Raw genomic sequence first — 21,731 nt, 5'->3', positions numbered from 1 at the left:
ATTTATTAAAATATGAATAACCACCACGCTGCGCTTTGGTCCGCTTCTCCTCCTCCTACAGACGAACGCCCTTACAGAATCACCCACCCACCAAGGACCAAGCGGCGTGGTAAACAGAGGCAGCAGCAACAGGAGAAGCGACTGGTGCAGCAGGAGCAACAGCAGCAGCAGCAAAGGCAGCAGCAGGAGGAGCAACAGCAGCAGCAGCAGAAGCAGCAGTGGGAGAGGCTGCACTACTTGGAGAGATGGACTTGGGAGGAGATTCTAGACGGGAAAGGACCCTGGGCAGAGCCAGGAGAATATTGCCGCCCCAAGGCCGAGCTGGAGGCAGCAAAAGCAGAGAGGCGGCATTATGAGGAACTAGCACGGCAGAGCGGATGGAGGCCCGAGATTCAGCCCCAAAAATTTATTGGGGGGGGGCACAGGGGGAGTGTGGCAGAGTCAGGAGTCAGACCTGAGCCAACTCCCCCCGTTTATCGTGAGGAGCCAAGGAGGAGCTCAGAACCAGAGCTGGTGTTGGAGGTGAGCGAAGCAGAGACTGTGAAGGAGTTAATGGGGAAATTGGAGGAGAGTGATATGAGGGACTTGCTGGTTTGGTGCATGAGGCACGACATTCGCCCGACGGAGCGTGTCAGGGATTTAATGGCACCGGGGTCAGCTCTCCATACTCATCCTGAGGTGCGTGCGAGGGGTCTGGTGAAGACTGTGCCAGCCTCACGCACCAGGCCTCCTGTGCATCTCCCTAGCCTTGCACGTCCTGTGCCATCTCAGCACTACAGTGCTCCTAGCAGTGCTAACTGTGGCGGGCGTGGTGCTGGTCAGGCACCGTGTTATGCAGTTGTGCGCACGGTGTCCCCAGTACGCGTGCTTAGCCCGGTGCGCTACATCCCAGCTCCCCACATCTGCCGGGCTAGGGTGAGGATCCAGCCAGGGCGGTTGGTGCCAGCCCTGCTCTCAAGATCTCCAGTACGCCTTCACGGTCCGGTCTATCCGTCACCACCTCCACGCACCAGCCCTCCGGTGGCAGCCCCCCGTACCAGGCTGTCTCTCAGGCCCATCCTTACAGGGGCTTCCTCCTGTCCAGCGCTGCCGGAGTCTCCCGCCTGTCCGGCGCCTCCGCCGGAGTCTCCCGCCCGTCCGGCGCCTCCGCCGGAGTCTCCCGCCTGTCCGGCGCCGCTGCCGGAGTCTCCCGCCTCTCCGGCGCTACCAGGGCCTTCCTCTTCTCCAGCGTTGCCGGAGCTTCCCGTCTGCCCAGCGCCAGCTGAGCTTCCCGTCTGCCCAGCGCCAGCTGAGCTTCCCGTCTGCCCAGCACCAGCTGAGCCTCCCGTCTGCCCAGCGCCGCCAACGCCGTCCGTCTGCCCAGCGCCGCCAGCGCCGTCCGTCTGCCCAGCGCCGCCAGCGCCGTCCGTCTGCCCAGCGCCGCCAGCGCCGCCCGTCTGCCCAGCGCCGCCAGTGCCGCCCGTCTGCCCAGCGCCGCCAGTGCCGCCCATCTGCCAGGGGCCGCCAGTGCCGCCAGTCAGCCAGGGGCCGCCAGTGCCGCCCGTCAGCCAGGGGCCGCCAGTGCCGCCAGTCAGCCAGGGGCCGCCAGTGCCGCCAGTCAGCCAGGGGCCGCCAGTGCCGCCAGTCAGCCAGGGGCCGCCAGTCAGCCAGGGGCCGCCAGTAAGCCAGGGGCCGCCAGTGCCGCCAGTCAGCCAGGGGCCGCCAGTGCCGCCAGTCAGCCAGGGGCCGCCAGTGCCGCCAGTCAGCCAGGGGCCGCCAGTGCCGCCAGTCAGCCAGGTGCCGCCAGTAAGCCAGGGGCCGCCAGTAAGCCAGGGGCCGCCAGTGCCGCCAGTCAGCCAGGGGCCGCCAGTAAGCCAGGGGCCGCCAGTGCCGTCAGTCAGCCAGGGGCCGCCCGAGCAGCTGCCCCTCTGTCCCGAGCTGCTGCCGCCCCTCTGTCCCGAGCTGCTGCCGCCCCTCTGTCCCGAGCTGCTATCGCCCCTCTGTCCCGAGCTGCTATCGCCCCTCTGTCCCGAGCTGCTATCGCCCCTCTGTCCCGAGCTGCTATCGCCCCTCTGTCCCGAGCAGCTGCCCCTCTGTCCCGAGCAGTTGTCCCTCTGTCCCGAGCAGCTGCTTCACCTCTGTCCCGAGCTGCCCCTCTGTCCCGAGCAGCCCCTCTGTCCAGTGGGGTCATTGAGAGGGGTGGCCATGGTGAGTAAGCCAGGGAGGCGGACAATAAGGCGGACTAAGACAATGGTGAAGTGGGGTCCGCGTCCCGCGCCAGAGCCGCCACCGCGGACAGACGCCCACCCAGACCCTCCCCTATAGGTCAAGGTTTTGCGGCCGGAGTCCGCACCTTTGGGGGGGGGTACTGTCACGTTCTGACCTCTATTTCTGTTGTTTTGTATTTATTTAGTATGGTCAGGGCGTGAGTTGGGTGGGCAGTCTATGTTTGTTTTTCTATGTTTTGGGGCATTTCTATGTTTTCGGCCTAGTATGGTTCTCAATCAGAGGCAGGTGTCATTAGTTGTCTCTGATTGAGAATCATACTTAGGTAGCCTGGGTTTCACTGTGTGTTTGTGGGTGATTGTTCCTGTCACTGTGTTTGTTGTCACAGGATAGGACTGTTTTGCGTTCTCACATTTCTTGTTTTTGTTAGTTTGTTCATGTGTAGTGATTTATTAAAATATGAATAACCACCACGCTGCGCTTTGGTCCGCTTCTCCTCCTCCTACAGACGAACGCCCTTACACTAACAAAAACAAGAAATGTGAAAACTCAAAACAGTCCTATCTGGTGCAAACACAGAGACAGGAACAATCACCCACAAACACACAGTGACACCCAGGCTACCTAAGTATGATTCTCAATCAGAGACAACTAATGACACCTGCCTCTGATTGAGAACCATACTAGGCCGAAACATAGAAATACCCAAATCATAGAAAAACAAACATAGACTGCCCACCCAACTCACGCCCTGACCATACTAAATAATGACAAAACAAAGGAAATAAAGGTCAGAACGTGACAGTTTCCATCAAATTGACTTGTTACAGATTAAGACGTAGTGCACATAAAATAACTTTTGCGGTTAAATTCCCATGTACTGTACCAAATAATAAAAAACAATTGGGTTTCCATCGCATTTTCAAATCTATTGATGGTTTGTCACAAAATTGTTTGCGTTATATAGAGAATGTGCCCACTCTGGTCTAGGCACGTGTGCTCTTCCCAACAGCTTGCTGATAATTTGCGGGTATAGCCTACACTTTGATTTTACTTGTCAAACGGCAGCCAAGCATCGATCATCATGCCATCAGAATAAGAACCTTGATATTTATTGGAAAGGAGCATCAACACCATCAAGTTCATCGTAACTTATTTCATCTGTAGCCTAATAAACTGCATGCTTTCTCGAGTCATAGTGGGAGGACCACACAATATCATTGCGTGACTCCAAGTTTACTTCGATATGATGATTATTATATAAATATTTGCGCATAAAGGCGTTTCCACCCCCATTTCTCGCATAATTCATTTTACCGACACAAAAAGATCCAACCTTGTCTAGTGTATTTTGTTTTGTTGACATTTGTAAGGTTGAACAACAAATTTGTTCTTTCCATCAGGCATGTCGTGGATTTTTTTATCCATCATGTCCTTTTGTCACGCCATAACCTTAGAGAGCTGTTTAATTTCTCTATTTAGTTAGGTCAGGGTGTGATTTGGGGTAGGCATTCTATGCTGTGCATTTCAATGTTGGCCTGATATGGTTCACAATCTGTTTATCGCTGTCTCTGATTGGGGATCATATTTAGGCAGCCCTTTTTCCCACTTTCTGGTGTGGGATCTTGACTACATTTAGTTGCCTGAGTGCACAACAGTAGAGTCATGTTTCGTTTGGTTGTTTTTGTCCGGCGTTTATTCATTAAAAAGAAAATGTACGCCTAAAACGCTGCGCCTTGGTCCGATCCTTACGAAGGAACGTGACACCTTTACTCGCATACAAAAGTTGGTTGGAAACCTGATTAGTGTGACCAAATCGTGGCCTTTAGAAGTCTGCTCACACACACTTCTGTTTGTTCCCCTCCATTGAAATTAAATGGCTCCTCTCTTGGGATAACATTTTCCATACTAAAAGCATCTCTCTTCTTAAAAAGCACAGCCATGAGTGTATTTTTCCTGTGCGAGGATGAAGTGGACTGACAAATTTCTTCAAACCCTATTTGGAATTTGAGAGTGCCACTGAGTTTAGACTGCAGGTCACTACATACACTCGCCAGCAGCAGTAAACCAAAGAGTGTAAAAGCAATGTATATTCAGTATTCACTCCCTTCATACATAGAGGAAGCACAGTGATGATGAAGGGATGGGATCTGACCTTGACCCAGCGGCATATCTGTAAAGTATGAGCAGGGTAAGGAGGTTTTCCTTACCAAATGAACTGACCAGGGAAAACTCCTGACCTTGGACAAGGTCTTATTTTAGAGCAAAGATGTGTTAGGCACTGTGTTGTCTGGTACAGAGAACATTAGTAAACTATAACAACATATTTTTTTAACACTCCATTTTGCCCTGGTGTTGATCTTGGAGGTGGCAAGGACACACTCAAGAACACCCACATCAAACCACACACCCAAGCCAACTCACGTTTGGCTTCTGTCATGGCCGCTTGAGGAGCAATCCAATAAAAACTAGGCAAAATCAGCTATTTGACAAAAAAGAGGCCCCTTAAAATGGACAAAATCAAATAAATGTATTGATATAGCCCTTCGTACATCAGCTGATATCTCAAAGTGCTGTACAGAAACCCAGCCTAAAACCCCAAACAGCAAGCAATGCAGGTGTAGAAGCACGGTGGCTAGGAAAAACTCCCTAGAAAGGCCAAAACCTAGGAAGAAACCTAGGGAGGAACCAGGCTATGAGGGGTGGCCAGTCCTCTTCTGGCTGTGCCGGGTGGAGATTATAACAGAACATGGCTAAGATGTTCAAATGTTCATAAATGACCAGCATGGTCAAATAATAATAATCACAGTAGTTGTCGAGGCTGCAGCAAGTCAGCACCTCAGGAGTAAATGTCAGTTGGCTTTTCATAGCCGATCATTAAGAGTATCGCTACCACTCCTGCTGTCTCTAGAGTTTAAAACAGCAGGTCTGGGACAGGTAGCACGTCCACAAACTAAAACAAATATGCTATATGTCATTGTGTATGGTGGCTGGGGATCTATTGCGAGATAGTGGTCTTTGTGCACAATGCTTGACCAGCTCCACCTCCTTCTGTAAACCCTTTACTTTCCATCAAAGCCCAGGGATCCAATTCAAATGAAAATGCGTGTGGAGTTGTGCTACGTCCCTCATAACGCGTCTTAGTCGTAGTCTATGACCTACCCTCTAAGTAACCTGTAGTTAACCTGAGGTCACCCTCCCCGGTTCTGTCCCTCTCCATGTCTCCTGCAGGGACTGCTCCCAACCGTAATCACAGCCAACCACCCAGAGCTAATATCTGCCATCCTACCTGACCTCCAAAGGAATATGAAGGAATATGTAGAATGTGACCTGCAGGACATTTTGCCACATTCAACATAACAATTTCCACCCACAGACCAATTAGGCATAGGAATGATTGTGAGTAGTAAGACACACATTTCTGCTCTTTAGAATCAACAACTAGATACCGTAAATGGTCACACTAATCCGGTTTCCATCCAACCTTTTACTGCGAGTAAAGTACATGGCGGATGAAAAAAATATCACGACAGGCCTGATGGAAACAGGAAATTTGTTGGTCAACTTTCCAAATGTCGACAAAACAAAATACGCTAGACAAGGTTGAATCTTTTTGTGTTGGTAAAATTGCCCCCACCCCCCCAATGGACATGTATCATTGCTACAGTTGTAAATGTATATATATATATATATATATTGCTATTATTATTTTATATTTCTTATACAGTACCAGTCAAATGTTTTGACATACGTACTCATTTATTTTTACTATTTTCTACATTGTGGAATAATAGTGAAGACATCAAAACTATGAAAAAACACATATGGAATCATGTAATAACCAAAAAAGTGTTAAAGAAATCTAAATAGATTTGAGATTCATCAAAGTAACCACCCTTTGCCTTGATGACAGCTTTGCACACTCTTGGCATTCTCTCAACCAGCTTCACCTGTAATGATTGCAGGGTGAACAAGGCTTTAGTGACAGCACTTTCACAGACTCTCCTTCACAACCAGACAACTAACCATTCCACTACTGGAGAATCCTAGCATCATCCAGTTAGTCAATGGGCCTGGAACCAACTGATGTAGTTGGAAACTGATCACCACACAGCCCTGAATACCCTGCCAGTCATAAAGGAAGGATACTGCTCCAGAATGGCCAGTTAGCTGTGCAACCTGTCTGGCCCCAGAACAACAACCATCAATGGCTACTTTGTCTCCTCACCCTGTTAGGACACACGAATGTCCCGATCACCTTAAAGACTTTGAATCACAGCTGTACAAATCACATCAAATTGTTTTAGTCACATGCGCCGGATACAACAAGTGTAAACCTTACAGTGAAATGCTTACTTACGAGTCCCTAATCAACAATGCAGTTTCAAAAAATACAGATAAGAATAAGAGATAAACGTAACAAGTCATTTTAGTGCAGCAGTGAAATAACAGTAGCGAGACTATGTACATGGGGTACCGATCAGAGTCAATGTGCGGGGCACCGGTTATTTGAGGTAGTGTGAACATGTAAGTAGAGTTATTAAAGTGACTATGCATAGATGACAACAGAAAGTAGCAGCGGTGTAAAGAGGGTGTGTGTGGGGGGGGGCACTGAAAATAGTCTGGGAAGCCATTTGACTAGATCTTCAGGAGTCTTATGGCTTGGGGGTAGAAGTTGTTTAGAAGCCTCTTGGACCTAGACTTGGCGCTCCGGTACCGCTTGCCGTGCGGAAGCAGAGAGAACAGTCTATGACTAGGGTGGCTGGAGTCTTAGACAATTTTTAGGGCCTTCCTCTGACAACGCCTGGTGTTGAGGTCCTGGATGGCAGGAAGTTTGGCCCCAGTGATGCACTGGGCTGTGCGCACTACCTCTAAACCGGAAATTGCTTCTGCTAAATGTTTCAAGTACCATCCCTGAGATAACTAATACAAGAAATGATTGACAGTCATTTTCAGCGATCTATATAACCGGTCTAGTTTCCTGATCATATTGGAGCTCTCGCCTATGTGTTCCTCCGGATGTCTTAGTCTAACGTCTGTAACTAGATGCTTAAAAACCTGTAGAATGAGAGTAGTTACTCAATATTTTTCTGTTGTTCAAGGCTCAAACTCCTATGGGTCCATTCGGCAAAACCACTCACACCATCACCGACCGAAGTTGCAGCCATTGTGTCCTTTCCAAATAGCCTATATGTTTTGTATTTAGTTACTTGTTATTAGTTCCAATAGGCCTCCAGTGTTGTTGTTTGCTTGAACAGTCACTGAGGCTGTATTTAACATTAAACAATAGTTATTTCAGATGCAGCAGGTTTAGATATTTAGTTAACTAGCATTGATAGGTTAGCACCAAAGATACAGGCAGAGAGACTAGGATTCCTGTACATTTTTCCTGTAAATGTCGTTCTTCTAACAGGCTTAATGTTAAATCAGAATTTCTGAACCAAGAGGCGCAACATCACAATACTTTCTTGAACACTTACGAAACAAACCAAGCAGACCAGGGCGGGGTTTGAGAAGTGAAAAATTCTTGCATTGGTTGGTAATTTTGTGAATCTAAAGGCACAACCCGAATTAAAGCCAATAATAAGTAGTTGAACATGTTACTCCACAAACTTGTGAAAATGACATGTTTTCATTTTTGTCAAAAACAACTTTATCGAAGGAGTGCCTTTTGATTTGACAGCCTGCGATTTGAGATTCTTGGATCCAACGGCCGTGTCTTTGTGAGACAACGAGGAGGTGAATGGATGATTTCTGCATGTGTGATTTCCAACGTGAAGCATGGAGGAGGAGGTGTGATGGTGCTTTGCTTTATTTAGAATTCAAGGCACACTTAACCAGCATGGCTACCACAGCATTCTGCAGCGATACGCCAGCCCATCTGGTTTGTGTTTAATGGGAGTGCAATTTGTTTTTCAACAGGACAATGACCTAACCCACCTCCAGGCTGTGTAAGGGCTATTTGACCAAGATGAGTGATGAGTGATGCACCAGATGACCTGGCCTCAACTCAATTGAGATGGTTTGAGATTAATTGGACCGCAGAGTGAAGGAAAAGCAGCCAACAATTGCTCAGCATATGTGGGAACTCTGTCGAGACTGTTGAAAAAGCATTCCAGGTGAAGCTGGCTGATAGAATGCCAAGAGTGTGCAAAGCTGTTATCAAGGCAAAGGGTGGCTACTTTGAAGAATCTCAAATATAAAATACATTTGGATTTGTTTAACACTTTTTTGGTAACTACATGGTTCCATATGCGTTTCATAGTTTTGATGTCTTCACTATTCTACAATGTAGAAAATAGTAAAAATTAAGAAAAACCCTTGAAGGAGTGGGTGCATCCAAACTTCTAAACGGTACTGTATAGCTTACACCAAAGGGTAAAAGCTATATATTTTGAGCAAAATAGTGCATCTCAGCATCTGTGGTCTAAGATTTATGCTTAATGATGTGGACTGCAAATTACTTCATGATGGGAGTAGGCCTGGGCTCACAGAAATATTGACTGGTAACTTCATGGGTACACTCTCAATGGATGCCTGGTATTGTGACACAATAATTTCAATGTTTTAAAAAATGTTCTATTCATTCTTATTTCTAAGCCAGTTTAATAATATTCCGTACCATTTCTATCGCTAAAGGCCTACCTTGAAATGATTGACTGTAGACAGTTCTTGTAGTGATTACACTGAAAAATGTATGGAAAAGGGTGCATGTCTGAGGTCATGTGTAAATCCACTGCTGCAACATCAAGTCTAAAAAATGGATCGATTTGGCTTAGATCATTGTGTGTTAGGAATTGCCATTTAATCAGACCCTTATGCGCGAGGCCGCTCACGCACACCCGGCGTCAGGAAACATTTACTAAGGGGGCAGTCGAAATCGATGAGGGGAAACTTTTTGGGGGGTTGTTGCATTGGAATTATATTTAATTCTGCTTATGTATCAAACATAAAGTTCATATGCTGAGACTCAGAGATCATTGAGTGCATTTGAAGTAAGGTAGGTTGGTGCAAAATCTGTAGTATTTCCGCTGAGTATCAGCATCATGGACAGTGCCCTACACACTAAAGCAAGTCCATTTGGTAATGAATATAGGCTACAAGATAGATAGGGTAATTCACTTATTACAAACAGCCTATGTTTTACCAAAATAATACAAACTAAATGCTGAAAGTAGCCTAGATACCTAGTTATTCATGCATGCAAACAAAAATAGGCTACTGAATAGCAGGTTGGCTTAGAATAGCCTACTGACACAACTGTAAAATGCAACAAATGAACGTGAACAGAACAAAACAGCGCAGTACCAAGTAGTATGACTAGTAAACAAAATGTCAGATTGATAAAGATATGACACAATGTACAGTATATTTAGGCTAGTTACATTAACAGTAAACAAATGCAGCAAACAAAAGGCAAATAACCAAAACATAGTCCACAGCCTGCTACAGTGAGATGCAGCCATGTGTAACTTGATGCCCGTCCCCTTGCCCGGACCTAGGCGCGAACCAGGGACGTTCTGCACACGTCAACAGTCACCCTCGAAGCATCGTTACCCATCGCTCCACAAAAGCCGCGGCCCTTGCAGAGCAAGGGGAACCACTACTTCAAGGTCTCAGAGAAAGTGATGTCACCGATTGAAACGCCACTAGCGTGCACCACCGCAAACGAGCTAGCCATTTCACATCGGCAACGCATGCACAGCTGTCTTGCCAAAACAACAGGCCCGCTTCAAACATGGAAAGTCGTGCTGCTCAGGGGTTCAGCAACACGTTGTGATATGGCACAAAACACTTCTGTGGATCAAATTAGACCCACATAATCAATTAAGCAATGCCAGCCTACCATAAATAAGTTTCCAACATGTACTATTCCATTTACAACCACGAAACCAATAGGCTACAAAGAAAACCATAATAGAATGTATCTACTGTATTTCTGTGATTAAACATACCAATTTGTACAGTGCTTTCAAAAAGTATTCAACCGCTTTGTTATGGCAAGAATTCGCTGACTGGGACAAAAATTCAGCCCTGGCAATTTAGCAACACATCATACCCTAGTGGTAATCACTATTACATATTATGCAATTGGCATTACATTTGTGTGTCTCTTTCTGTTTTCCTCCTACCGCCACTGCACCTACCTGTCACGATCGTCGTATGAAGGAGACCAAGACCAAATGTATTAGATAAAGAAGAAAAAAATACTGAATAAATGCCTAATAGGTTACCATTTGCTGAAAATACCTTATATTAATTTGGCTAATTAGTGCCTGGCTATCATCAAATCAAAATATATTGGTCACATTCCCAGAATACAGGACTTAAATGTTGCAGCGAAATGCTTACTCACAGGCTCTCCTCAACAGTGCAACACACACACACATACACACAGACATAAATACAACCAAGTAATAGAAACATATTTTAAAAAGGAGGAAGGGAAGTAGGAATATATACACAACATACTATGAATATACTATGAGTACACTATGAGTATACTATGAATATACTATGAATACTACAGAATATGCTGGGATGGAAAGGTAAATAAAGAAGATACTTAGTCAGTTGCACAACTGAATGCATTCAACTGAAATGTGTCTCCTGCATTTAACTCAACCCCTCTGAATCAGAGAGTTGCAGTGGGGTGTTCGTAGTGAGGATGACTGGCTACTATTTGGAACTTTGTGAGGTGAGCTTTCTGGTGCCCAGAAACGCTGAGGCATCACCCAAGTGGGTGCTACCCAGAGTGGAAGAGAAATCCAGTGGCTATAAGACTCAGGCTGGTTCCCAGACATGCCCTCTACAAGATCATCAGCAAACTCCATCACAATCATCTACCATTCTCTCACCAGCTCTCTCCGCTCAAGCCATGAACGGACCCTCCATCTTCGCAGGAAGTAGCTTTCAAAGACTTGGCCTCTATTGGTTGACCTGTCCTGATATATTGCTTGTTTGTTTCTTGCTGTTGAAGCGCTTTGAGATTCTATGAAAAGCGCAATAGAAATGCCATACATTATTACTACTATTATAATTATTACTACTATTACAATTATTATGACTATAATTATTATGACTATTATTATGACTATTATTTTTATGACTACTATTATTACTACTACTATTATTATTATTATTACTATTGAGGACTCTGCATGGTCAATCGGGTCTCGTCCCTAATGTGTTAACCATAGGGTAATACAAATTTATAAGAAATCACCATGGGATTGATAATAAAAACCTTTTATTTTTCAAATTATACTTTTGAATGAATAAATAACAGCTTTAAGAATAAATGTTAAACATATTTACATGTTCATATTCACAAGAGGACCCAAATGACATTTAGCTACAATTGATAAAACGCTGAATAGTTACATTTCATTTTTAAGTAACATTTCATTTTTAAGTAACATTTCATTTTTAAGTAAAACCTCTTCAGTGCTCTTCCATATCACTCCTCATCCTCAGTAATGCTGTTCACAGCCAAGACATTCCAGAACTGCCTTCGATTTGCAGGCATCAGAGGACACATCTTGGTGATTTGGTCCATCTTCTTGGACTCTTCTATCCCTCTATCCTGTGTACGTAGTGTTGAGGGTGTCTCTAGTGACTTTCTTCATGAGGAAGTCAAGCTCTGTGAAGTCCTTTTCTTCATGGGAGACTTTGTAGAAGAGGCTCCTGGATCCACGCGTCAACTGGATCTCAGCCATCTCTGCCAGGTTTGGTGCTGCTCCCTACATCAGCTTGACGATGGAATGGCCAGCTTTCCATGCCAGGATGATTTCCTTTTTCATATCGACCACCTCCACCTTGCCTGCATTGGAAGTAGCGACCACATGGAGGAAGTCCCCGAAGTCGTACACCACACCTCCAGGTCGAGCTTTCCTTTCCTGTTCCACGCCATGGTGGAAACTGTTTACACTTATGAAGGTGCGTCCTGGCTCGAAGAACTTGAGGGTGATGTCCTCCATCAAAGTTGAGACAGCATTGACAACGCTCACATGTTAGGAGGCACCAGTTTTTGTTTTGAGTGCAGTTATCCACCCAATACACTGCATGTTTGACATCTCTCTCACTCTCCAGTGCTGTTACGTAAGAGGAAGTAATCTCCTCTGCCTTCCAACCAGCTGTTCCTTCCTGCCATACAGCTGAGATGGTTTACTTCTTCTTTTGAGACTTCTTTCCAATGTTGGCGAATGTCTCGTGATAGGCAACGATTCTTCTTGTGAACAATGCTGGTCACAGACCAGTCCTCAGGCCAATCTTTCTGTGCATCAGCCCTGCAGACTTCTGATGTTCCTCATATTTTCTACATTGCATGCAGTCTGGGTTGGTGATGGTGAATTCAGGTGCTGCATGGCTGTTGTCTTGGCAGGCTTGGGTTTCCATGGCCTCATTCTCCCTGTGCTCCATCTTCAGATGATGACCCTGCACCAAACAGAGCTCGCACTCCTCCTCTCCAATCTTCACAAAGCTGATGTTCCTTCCCTTTAATGCCTTGCGATAGGTTTCATAACCGCAGCTGGCATCTTTGTTCTTCTCCTTGTAGTCATTATGAATGACCCGAATATTGACATCACTAGGGAGGTAGAGGCGATGTGGGACATGCTCTCGTCTGTAGTGGCTGATTTTGGGATGGAAGGACTCAATGTGTTACAGGATTGGATTCATGTTCAATTAGCTCGCTGACGCTTTCTTTCCCCTCTGATCCTTTGGTGGAATCAGTTTGGTGGTGACTGTTACAATCAACCTGTCATTTTTGGGGTGGTAGCCCAATGTTGTCAGAAAAAAACACTTTGCACACCTGTTGTGCAGAACCGCTCTGGTTTAGAAGATGGTACAGAAACGACCTGCTGCGTCGACTATCAGCACCAACTGTAAGATTTTTCTTAGATTGCTGTGCCACCGTGAGGAAGATCCATGTCCTCTTCTCCTTATACTTCATCTCCCAATACTTTTCTCATATTTCCTTTCACCTAACCTCTGAAATATTCTGAGTACATTGCCTCTTGCATTTGGGACCACAAGGCTTACCCATTGGTGGAATCTTGGATTTCTTGTTTGATAGGTGTTCTGGAGTTGTGTCCACGGGCTCAGCAAAGGTGATGGATACAATTTGGGATTTTAACTTTCCTGACCAGTACAGTCACGCAATAGTGGAATATAAAAGACAACCAGAAACCCTGAACATGTAAGTAGATATATTATTAATATATTATTAATGAGCTAGCAATGCTGTGTGTGCGCTCATCCGGAAAACGAGTGTGCGTGGCTTTTGACAATTCAGTATGGGGTGCACGTCCAACTGACCGTCAAATGGCTAAAGATCGTGTGTGTGGTGTAACGTTACGGATTCAAATAACCCATTGAATGTCAGAATACAACTAAAAAGATAATATTAAATCCAGGTATAATAGATTGAAGCTAGTAGAAACTGCTGATCGTCTCTTATGGGAACATGTAGCACAAATCTATTGTTTCATGCTAATGCTAGCAAGGTAGGTTTTGACGTTTTGGTAGGGGCGCGTCAGTTTTGGCGAGGTGGCTGTCACTGGCTAGTAATCGTGTGTATGGTGTACTGATTCAAAGAAACCATCAGATAATATTTCAGAATATAATTCATTATATGGATAATAGATTGACGTTAGTATCAATTGCAGATCTCTTATAAGAGCAGGTAGCATTGTTAGTCTATGCTCGCTAGCTAATTCATTTTGGTGTCAGATCTACTTAGCTAGCTAGTTCTTACCAGTGTCTGGATGTCGGCGTTTCAGAGCGAGTTCAACCATCATTTCTCCCGGGAATGCTGTGCCATGGTGTTGTATCCCTAGATTAGCAATGTATGTGTGTGTAGCTGTCAGTCAGTGTCATACAGGTTTGATTGCATCACTATCAGAATAGAATGATATGATACAAAGGTTAAACGCAGTAACTGCAGCCAAGGGCAGGTTGAAACCAAGCTAAAAGGCAGTAAGTTCACTTACTGCCATTTACCTTGGTTTCACAGTAACTTTTTGCAGTTACTGCTAATACGACCCCCATTTTCTCCAAAACACATTACAATAGTGGCGGGATACATGTCCACATGATTAAGCATGCATTAAATGTAACAAAAAATGACATTAACTCATTTTCGACCAAATGAGCAGTTACTGCCTTTTTGCTTGGGAGGGCAGTATGGTTCATTTAACAAGCATGGGAAATAGTGTTTAAACCCTTTACAGTGAAGATCTGTGAAGTTATTTGGATTTTTACGAATTATCTTTGAAAGACGGGGTCCTAAAAAACGGACGTTTCTTCTTTTGCTGACTTTATATATACATGAGAGAGAGAGAAATGTTTTTTATCTAACATATTTTTATAGTATTTTATAGTTATACTGTACCTTTGCCTATTCAATCTGGTCAGTAAACACAGGACTATGGCATTGCACCAAATTCTTGTCTCAAAAACATCTAATCTGTGCTTCATTACCAAAATATATAATAAATAATAAATAGATTTTATTTTCATAAATGCTTGTCCGCTTTTCACAACAACCCCAAGTTAATATTTTTGTTTGCTTATGTAGTGCATATGAATGTGGTTTATTTAAGTGATAATGTCCGAGAAGCCGGTGTTCGGAGGATATATTGGCACGAGTATCCTCCAAACACCAGCTTTGGTGTGCGAGTGTGTATTTGTTTTCTTCCTAGGGTTTGTTTTTTGGCGTTCATGGTCATGGTTGTCAATTGTACCGCAGGAATAGAATGTAAATCACAGAGGATAGACGATGTGGTGGCAGCTGAAGAGAAATAATTTGGTGTACGAGATTTCACTGCCGAAGAGTTACAAGATGTTTTGAATGATAATGTCCCATCCTCCCAGGCTGCCGGCCTGGAGTAGAATCAAATAGGGCCAAAGTAGTGGCATTGTGGTAAGGTTTTAATGGGATCAGGGTTAGTTGGTAAGTTTAGTTTTACTTTTTATATTTCGTTTTTTTTTATTCACAAAGTGTAATGAATTCATACTATAGAATAGTAGACTGATACACAGCCAATACAGCAGCATGCACCTATGACATTTATTTGTGGACCACTGTAATACAGAAGAAGAAGAGACAATTGATACATGGACTGTGTGCCGTTCAGAGGGTGAATGGGCATGACAACAGATTTAAGATTGAATTTTTTTTGTGAAGAATCAACAACAAGTGGGACACAATCATGAAGTGGAACGACATTTATTGGATATTTAAAACTTTTTTAACAAATCAAAAACTGAAAAATTGGGCGTGCAAAATTATTCAGCCCCTTTTACTTTCAGTGCAGCAAACTCTCTCCAGAAGTTCAGTGAGGATCTCTGAATGATCCAATGTTGACCTAAATGACTAATGATGATAAATACAATCCATCTGTGTGTAGTCAAGTCTCCGTATAAATGCACCTGCACTGTGATAGTCTCAGAGGTCCGTTAAAAGCGCAGAGAGCATCATGAAGAACAAGGAACACACCAGGCAGGTCCGAGATACTGTTGTGAAGAAGTTTAAAGCCGGATTTGGATACAAAAAGATTTCCCAATCTTTAAACATCCCAAGGAGCACTGTGCAAGCGATATTGAAATGGAAGGAGTATCAGACCACTGCAAATCTACCAAGACCTGGCCGTCCCTCTAAACTTTCAGCTCATACAAGGAGAAGACTGATCAGAGATGCAGCCAAGAGGCCCATGATCACTCTGGATGAACTGCAGAGATCTACAGCTGAGGTGGGAGACTCTGTCCATAGGACAACAATCAGTCGTATATTGCACAAATCTGGCCTTTATGGAAGAGTGGCAAGAAGAAAGCCATTTCTTAAAGATATCCATAAAAAGTGTTGTTTAAAGTTTGCCACAAGCCACCTGGGAGACACACCAAACATGTGGAAGAAGGTGCTCTGGTCAGATGAAACCAAAATGGAACTTTTTGGCAACAATGCAAGACGTTATTTTTGGCGTAAAAGCAACACAGCTGAACACACCATCCCCACTGTCAAACATGGTGGTGGCAGCATCATGGTTTGGGCCTGCTTTTCTTCAGCAGGGACAGGGAAGATGGTTAAAATTGATGGGAAGATGGATGGAGCCAAATACAGGACCATTCTGGAAGAAAACCTGATGGAGTCTGCAAAAGACCTGAGACTGGGATGGAGATTTGTCTTCCAACAAGACAATGATCCAAAACAAAAAGCAAAATCTACAATGGAATGGTTCAAAAATAAACATATCCAGGTGTTAGAATGGCCAAGTCAAAGTCCAGACCTGAATCCAATCGAGAATCTGTGGAAAGAACTGAAAACTGCTGTTCACAAATGCTCTCCATCCAACCTCACTGAGCTCGAGCTGTTTTGCAAGGAGGAATGGGAAAAAATGTCAGTCTCTCGATGTGCAAAACCGATAGAGACATACCCCAAGCGACTTACAGCTGTAATCGCAGCAAAAGGTGGCGCTACAAAGTATTAACTTAAGGGGGCTGAATAATTTTGCACGCCCAATTTTTCAGTTTTTGATTTGTTAAAAAAGTTTGAAATATCCAATAAATGTCGTTCCACTTCATGATTGTGTCCCACTTGTTGTTGATTCTTCACAAAAAAATACAGTTTTATATCTTTATGTTTGAAGCCTGAAATGTGGCAAAAGGTCGCAAAGTTCAAGGGGGCCCGAATACTTTCGCAAGGCACTGTATACAGGGGCAATCAACCACGTGAAGGAGTCCATGTGAGTCCAATGAGCGCTGCTGCGCGTAGTGATGGTGACAGGTGCATGTACAGACAGGTAGCCTGGTGCAGAGGGGGAGTGGGAGGAGGCGTGACAATATCCTCCAAACACCAGCTTCGAGGATACATCAATAACAATGAGCTAATCAGGTACGATTTCACCCGGCACAAATAATGTGCTCTCTTGTTAGGACACTATTGTTCAGAGGAGCTAGCCAACAACACAGCTAACACAATACCTTCAAACTGGTGCTGGAAAGACTGCAAACTAGCTGTCCTTCCTTTCGTTTTACCTTTTTTCAATTGACATTTCTTTGTATATATCCATAAAAATTATGCTAGCTGATTCATGATTTCGACTGGCTGAGAAACGCTGCCTGGCATCTCTCTTTCTCGTCACGACTCCCTACACGTTCATTATTAACCCTTTCATGCGTGAGTTCCAAATATCTCTTTCATGCGTGAGTTTTTTTATGCACGTGATGTTAGAACGTTCTCTCCATTCCAGAATGTGATTGTTAGGTAACAGTACATTTATTCCGCGCTGCCCTCGAACCAAAGCACGCAGCCTGTTTTTATTTGTCAATTTTAAATTATTTTCTAGTAAGTTTTTATTTTCTAATAACAGTTTTGAAATTAGGTGTGTTCCACCTCATTCATTCACATAAAAGTAGTCATTTTTACTTTTGCGGACTAATTCATTTTTTAGACATTTCTGACCCTGACAAAATTCCCCAAACACTTCTCAATTGTTTGTGCAGTTCAATTCTGCAGACATTTGCTCATCTGCCGTCCTGCACACACGTGTTCATATTTTCCACCTGTCGCCTGCATCGCAATCAAAGTTGTTTTCATTACCAATAATAACTTTGTAAATGTGTGCGTTTCCATCAAAGTGCCTTATTACGTTATAATAGTTTCTGCATGTCGTGTTATGTCGTTTCTACTGTAGCATAATGTTTTTGTGTATATTCCTTATAACCGCGGACACGCGATGTAACGTTACTCATTTCATAACATTTATGGTGTTATACTCAATGATTAGGTAGCTAGCTACATTCTTCTATTAGCTCTGGAAAACTATGCTAATTGCGTCAGGGAAGTATTAGCATGTGTTGTATTTTGAAGTTACCCTGGCCTTATGACTCCCAAGTGGCACAGCGTCTCAGTGCTAGAGGAGTCACTACAGACACCCATCTTCAAATCCAGACTGCGTTTCTATCAAAGTAAGTGCCTTATTACGTTATAATAGTTTCTGTGTGTTGTGTTATACCGTTTCTACTGTAGCTCACTGTGTGTATGGAGCAAATATATATTTGTGTATATTCCTTAGAACCGCGGACACGCTAGGTAACGTTACTCATGTTACTCACCTTTTATGGTGTTATATTCAATCGTGCTTATGTAGCGGGTTTCTTATGTACCACAGGAGAACCAAGAAATGAAGAGCGATACCACGGCTGTCTTTTAGGCTTTTATGTTGATCTGCAATAGTATTGTGAAAAGACAGGACAGGAACACATCAGTCTCCAATGCACCATCTGACAAGTTGTTCTCTCTCTCTCAGTGTTTTCTCAGACTCACACAATCACACTCATACATAAAGCAATAATGTATACTATAAAATAATAACCAGTCCTTAATACAGAGAATGTATCATCTTAATTCCTAGACAATAGAACCATACCTGCAATAGTATTGTGAAAAGACAGGACAGGAACACATCAGTCTCCAATGCACCATCTGACAAGTTGTTCTACACAGGAGCATGAAGAAATGTAAAACACATATATGTCTCACATCCTCAATACATTGCTAGGTGCTTTCAGTGTTGACAGTAGCAAAATAAAACAACTCATGTACAAAAACACTGCAACATAAACAAGTTACAACGTGAAATCGCCTCTATTCCATTCGGACCGTAGAGGACCAAACAACATCTCCCATAATGCAACGCCAGCACCAGTCCGCAGCTCAGCTAGCCGTATGCATCATAGAAAGGCATGCTAGCTTGCAACAGCAGCACTTTTAGCACTCTGTAAACTATATGAATAACAACAATAAAACTCTGAAAGTTACATGTTTCTATAGTCTCACACTCCCTTATAACAATATCTACAGCATTAACCTTGGGATGTTTTATTTATTTCACGTTATGTACTTCTACAAAAGAATAATCTGCAACACATACCTTTCTCTGTGTTTTCTCCGACTGAGGAGAACGGGACCTACGGGTAGTACCAGGGTGTTAGTAGGTGACACAAGCACCCAGATGAAATAAAATACATTTAATGAAACAAAACCCGAAGATGTTAACATCATTCAGCTACTGTAGCTGCCTACCTACCATCAACAGGCAGCACCAGTAGCGCAACAATTTAAAAAAGACACTAAAACTAAAGTTCCTGGCGATCATAGCGATCTGCCTCCCCCCTCTGTCTGAACTTGGAATATTCCTGTTCGCGGGCTTTGGCCACTGACCCTCAACCTGGTTGTTCTGTTCTGCGTTGTGTACTATTCTAATAATTTGAAGTTTGATTGAATAACCTATTTAACTCTACTACACTTATGTAGCTAGTTACATTCTTCTATTAGCTCTGCAAAGCCATGCTAAATGCGTCAGAAGTATTGGCATGTTGTATTTTGACGCTACCCTGGAAAAATATCTTGGTCATTTTCTGCCCCCATTTTGAGGTTATAGTCAAGCACGCAGTCTGGTTTGATGTCTCCCTGTCTGGTTTGTTTCTCTCTCCCGTCAGGTGGTCCACCTTCCCTGTGGCCGACATGATTGCTGTATGGACAGTGGAGAGGACATGGACGTCTTGTTTGTCATGGCACTTTACTGCCAGCTGTTAACATTTTATTTTTTTTGTATAATGGGTCATTTAGGATGGCAGTAGCGTTGTTGATGAAATGCAGTCATAGCAGCAGAATTAGAAAGCAGTCTTGGAAAAAGAGGGTGGCAAAGAAGGGAGTTGCAAACATAGGATCTCTGCTCCAGTATTCTGTTAGGGAGTTATTCTTTACTGTCACCAGGAATGTATACATTTCACTAATTGTGGCTGTCCCCCCACTCCTGGCTCTCTCTTTTCCTGTAGCTCCAAGGCATAGCGATTAGTCTCTAATATGTCTCCCACCAGCTCCTCTGTCAGAAACAACTTGAAGCACTCTGCCTCAGATGGAAATAGCAAGGGGCGTTGCACTCCAAACTGGGACTCATCAACACAAACAGCAGGGCCAGGAGGGGTGAAATGGCTGGCAGCCTTCCAGCTTCCACAGAACTCCTGTACTTCATCCACTATCGGTCTGCCTCCATCACCACCAACCAGCATCTTCAAAGGGAACTGGGACTTTGTCAGTGGACAAGGGGTCCTCTGTCACTGTCAGAATCTGATTCCTGACTTTCAGACTCATTGTCAGAGTTTTTTTTTAAATTCATTTTGAAAGACATTGCTAATGCTACAGTTTAGCTCATTAGCTACGTACATAACAACACTGAATGGCTCAGAGTGGGAGTGAGAGGTTATGTGATTGACTGCCTGCACGCGCCATTTGTATCAATAAATCACAATCAGAAAATGTTTTGTGTGGTGTTATTGATTTATTTACTATTTTATTCACGTTTTTCAATTACCGGTGACAAATCATGCATTCCGATTTTTGCATAGATTGTAATGGGCAAATAGTATGTGTGTAAAATAATGTTTTAATAATGCTCTACTTTCCGGCTACCCGGATAAAGCACTAAATAAACTTCAGTTAGTGCTAAATACGGCTGCTAGAATCCTGACTAGAACCAAAAAATTTGATCATATTACTCCAGTGCTAGCCTCTCTTCACTGGCTTCCTGTCAAAGCAAGTGTTGATTTCAAGGTTTTACTGCTAACCTACAAAGCATTACATGGGCTTGCTCCTACCTATCTCTCTGATTTGGTCCTGCCGTACATACCTACACTGTGGGCTATACTCAGCCTTGTCTCAGGATGGTAAGTTGGTGGTTGAAGATATCCCTCTAGTGGTGTGGGGGCTGTGCTTTGGCAAAGTGGGTGGGGTTATATCCTTCCTGTTTGGCCCTGTCCGGGGATGTCCTCGGATGGGACCACAGTGTCTCCTGACCCATCCTGTCTCAGCCTCCAGTATTTATGCTGCAGTAGTTTATGTGTCGGGGGGCTAGGGTCAGTTTGTTATATCTGGAGTACTTCTCCTGTCCTATTCGGTGTCCTGTGTGAATCTAAGTGTGCGTTCTCTAATTCTCTCCTTCTCTCTTTCTTTCTCTCTCTCGGAGGACCTGAGCCCTAGGACCATGCCCCAGAACTACCTGACATGATGACTCCTTGCTGTCCCCAGTCCACCTGGCCGTGCTGCTGCTCCAGTTTCAACTGTTCTGCTTTATTATTATTCGACCATGCTGGTCATTTATGAACATTTGAACATCTTGGCCATGTTCTGTTATAATCTCCACCAGGCACAGCCAGAAGAGGACTGGCCACCCCACATAGCCTGGTTCCTCTCTAGGTTTCTTCCTAGGTTTTGGCCTTTCTAGGGAGTTTTTCCTAGCCACCGTGCTTCTACACCTGCATTGCTTGCTGTTTGGGGTTTTAGGCTGGGTTTCTGTACAGCACTTTGAGATATCAGCTGATGTACGAAGGGCTATATAAATAAATTTGATTTGATTTGATAGGTTGTACTGATTATGAGCTAAGCTAATTCCAGCTATATGTGGGGAGCCATGTTTGTTGACACAATTAATTCTGGGTTTCACTTGATCGTCTGTCGGACCAAA

The 21,731-nt window shown here is 44.1% G+C and overlaps 1 long non-coding RNA gene across 1 annotated transcript in view; it reads right to left on the bottom strand.

Moving 5' to 3' along the window:
- Positions 1-20,266, bottom strand: part of LOC118941130 — a 28,988-nt gene extending 8,722 nt beyond the window's left edge. Inside the window, exon 1 of the long non-coding RNA XR_005037426.1 lies at positions 18,322-20,266. This is a non-coding gene — a long non-coding RNA (uncharacterized LOC118941130). The remainder of the gene's footprint in view (positions 1-18,321) is intronic.
- Between the last annotated feature and the right edge of the window lie 1,465 nt (positions 20,267-21,731).

This window comes from Oncorhynchus mykiss, chromosome 2, assembly GCF_013265735.2.
Source record: "Oncorhynchus mykiss isolate Arlee chromosome 2, USDA_OmykA_1.1, whole genome shotgun sequence".
NCBI lineage: Eukaryota > Metazoa > Chordata > Actinopteri > Salmoniformes > Salmonidae > Oncorhynchus > Oncorhynchus mykiss.
This window is presented reverse-complemented; position numbering and strand designations above follow the sequence as displayed.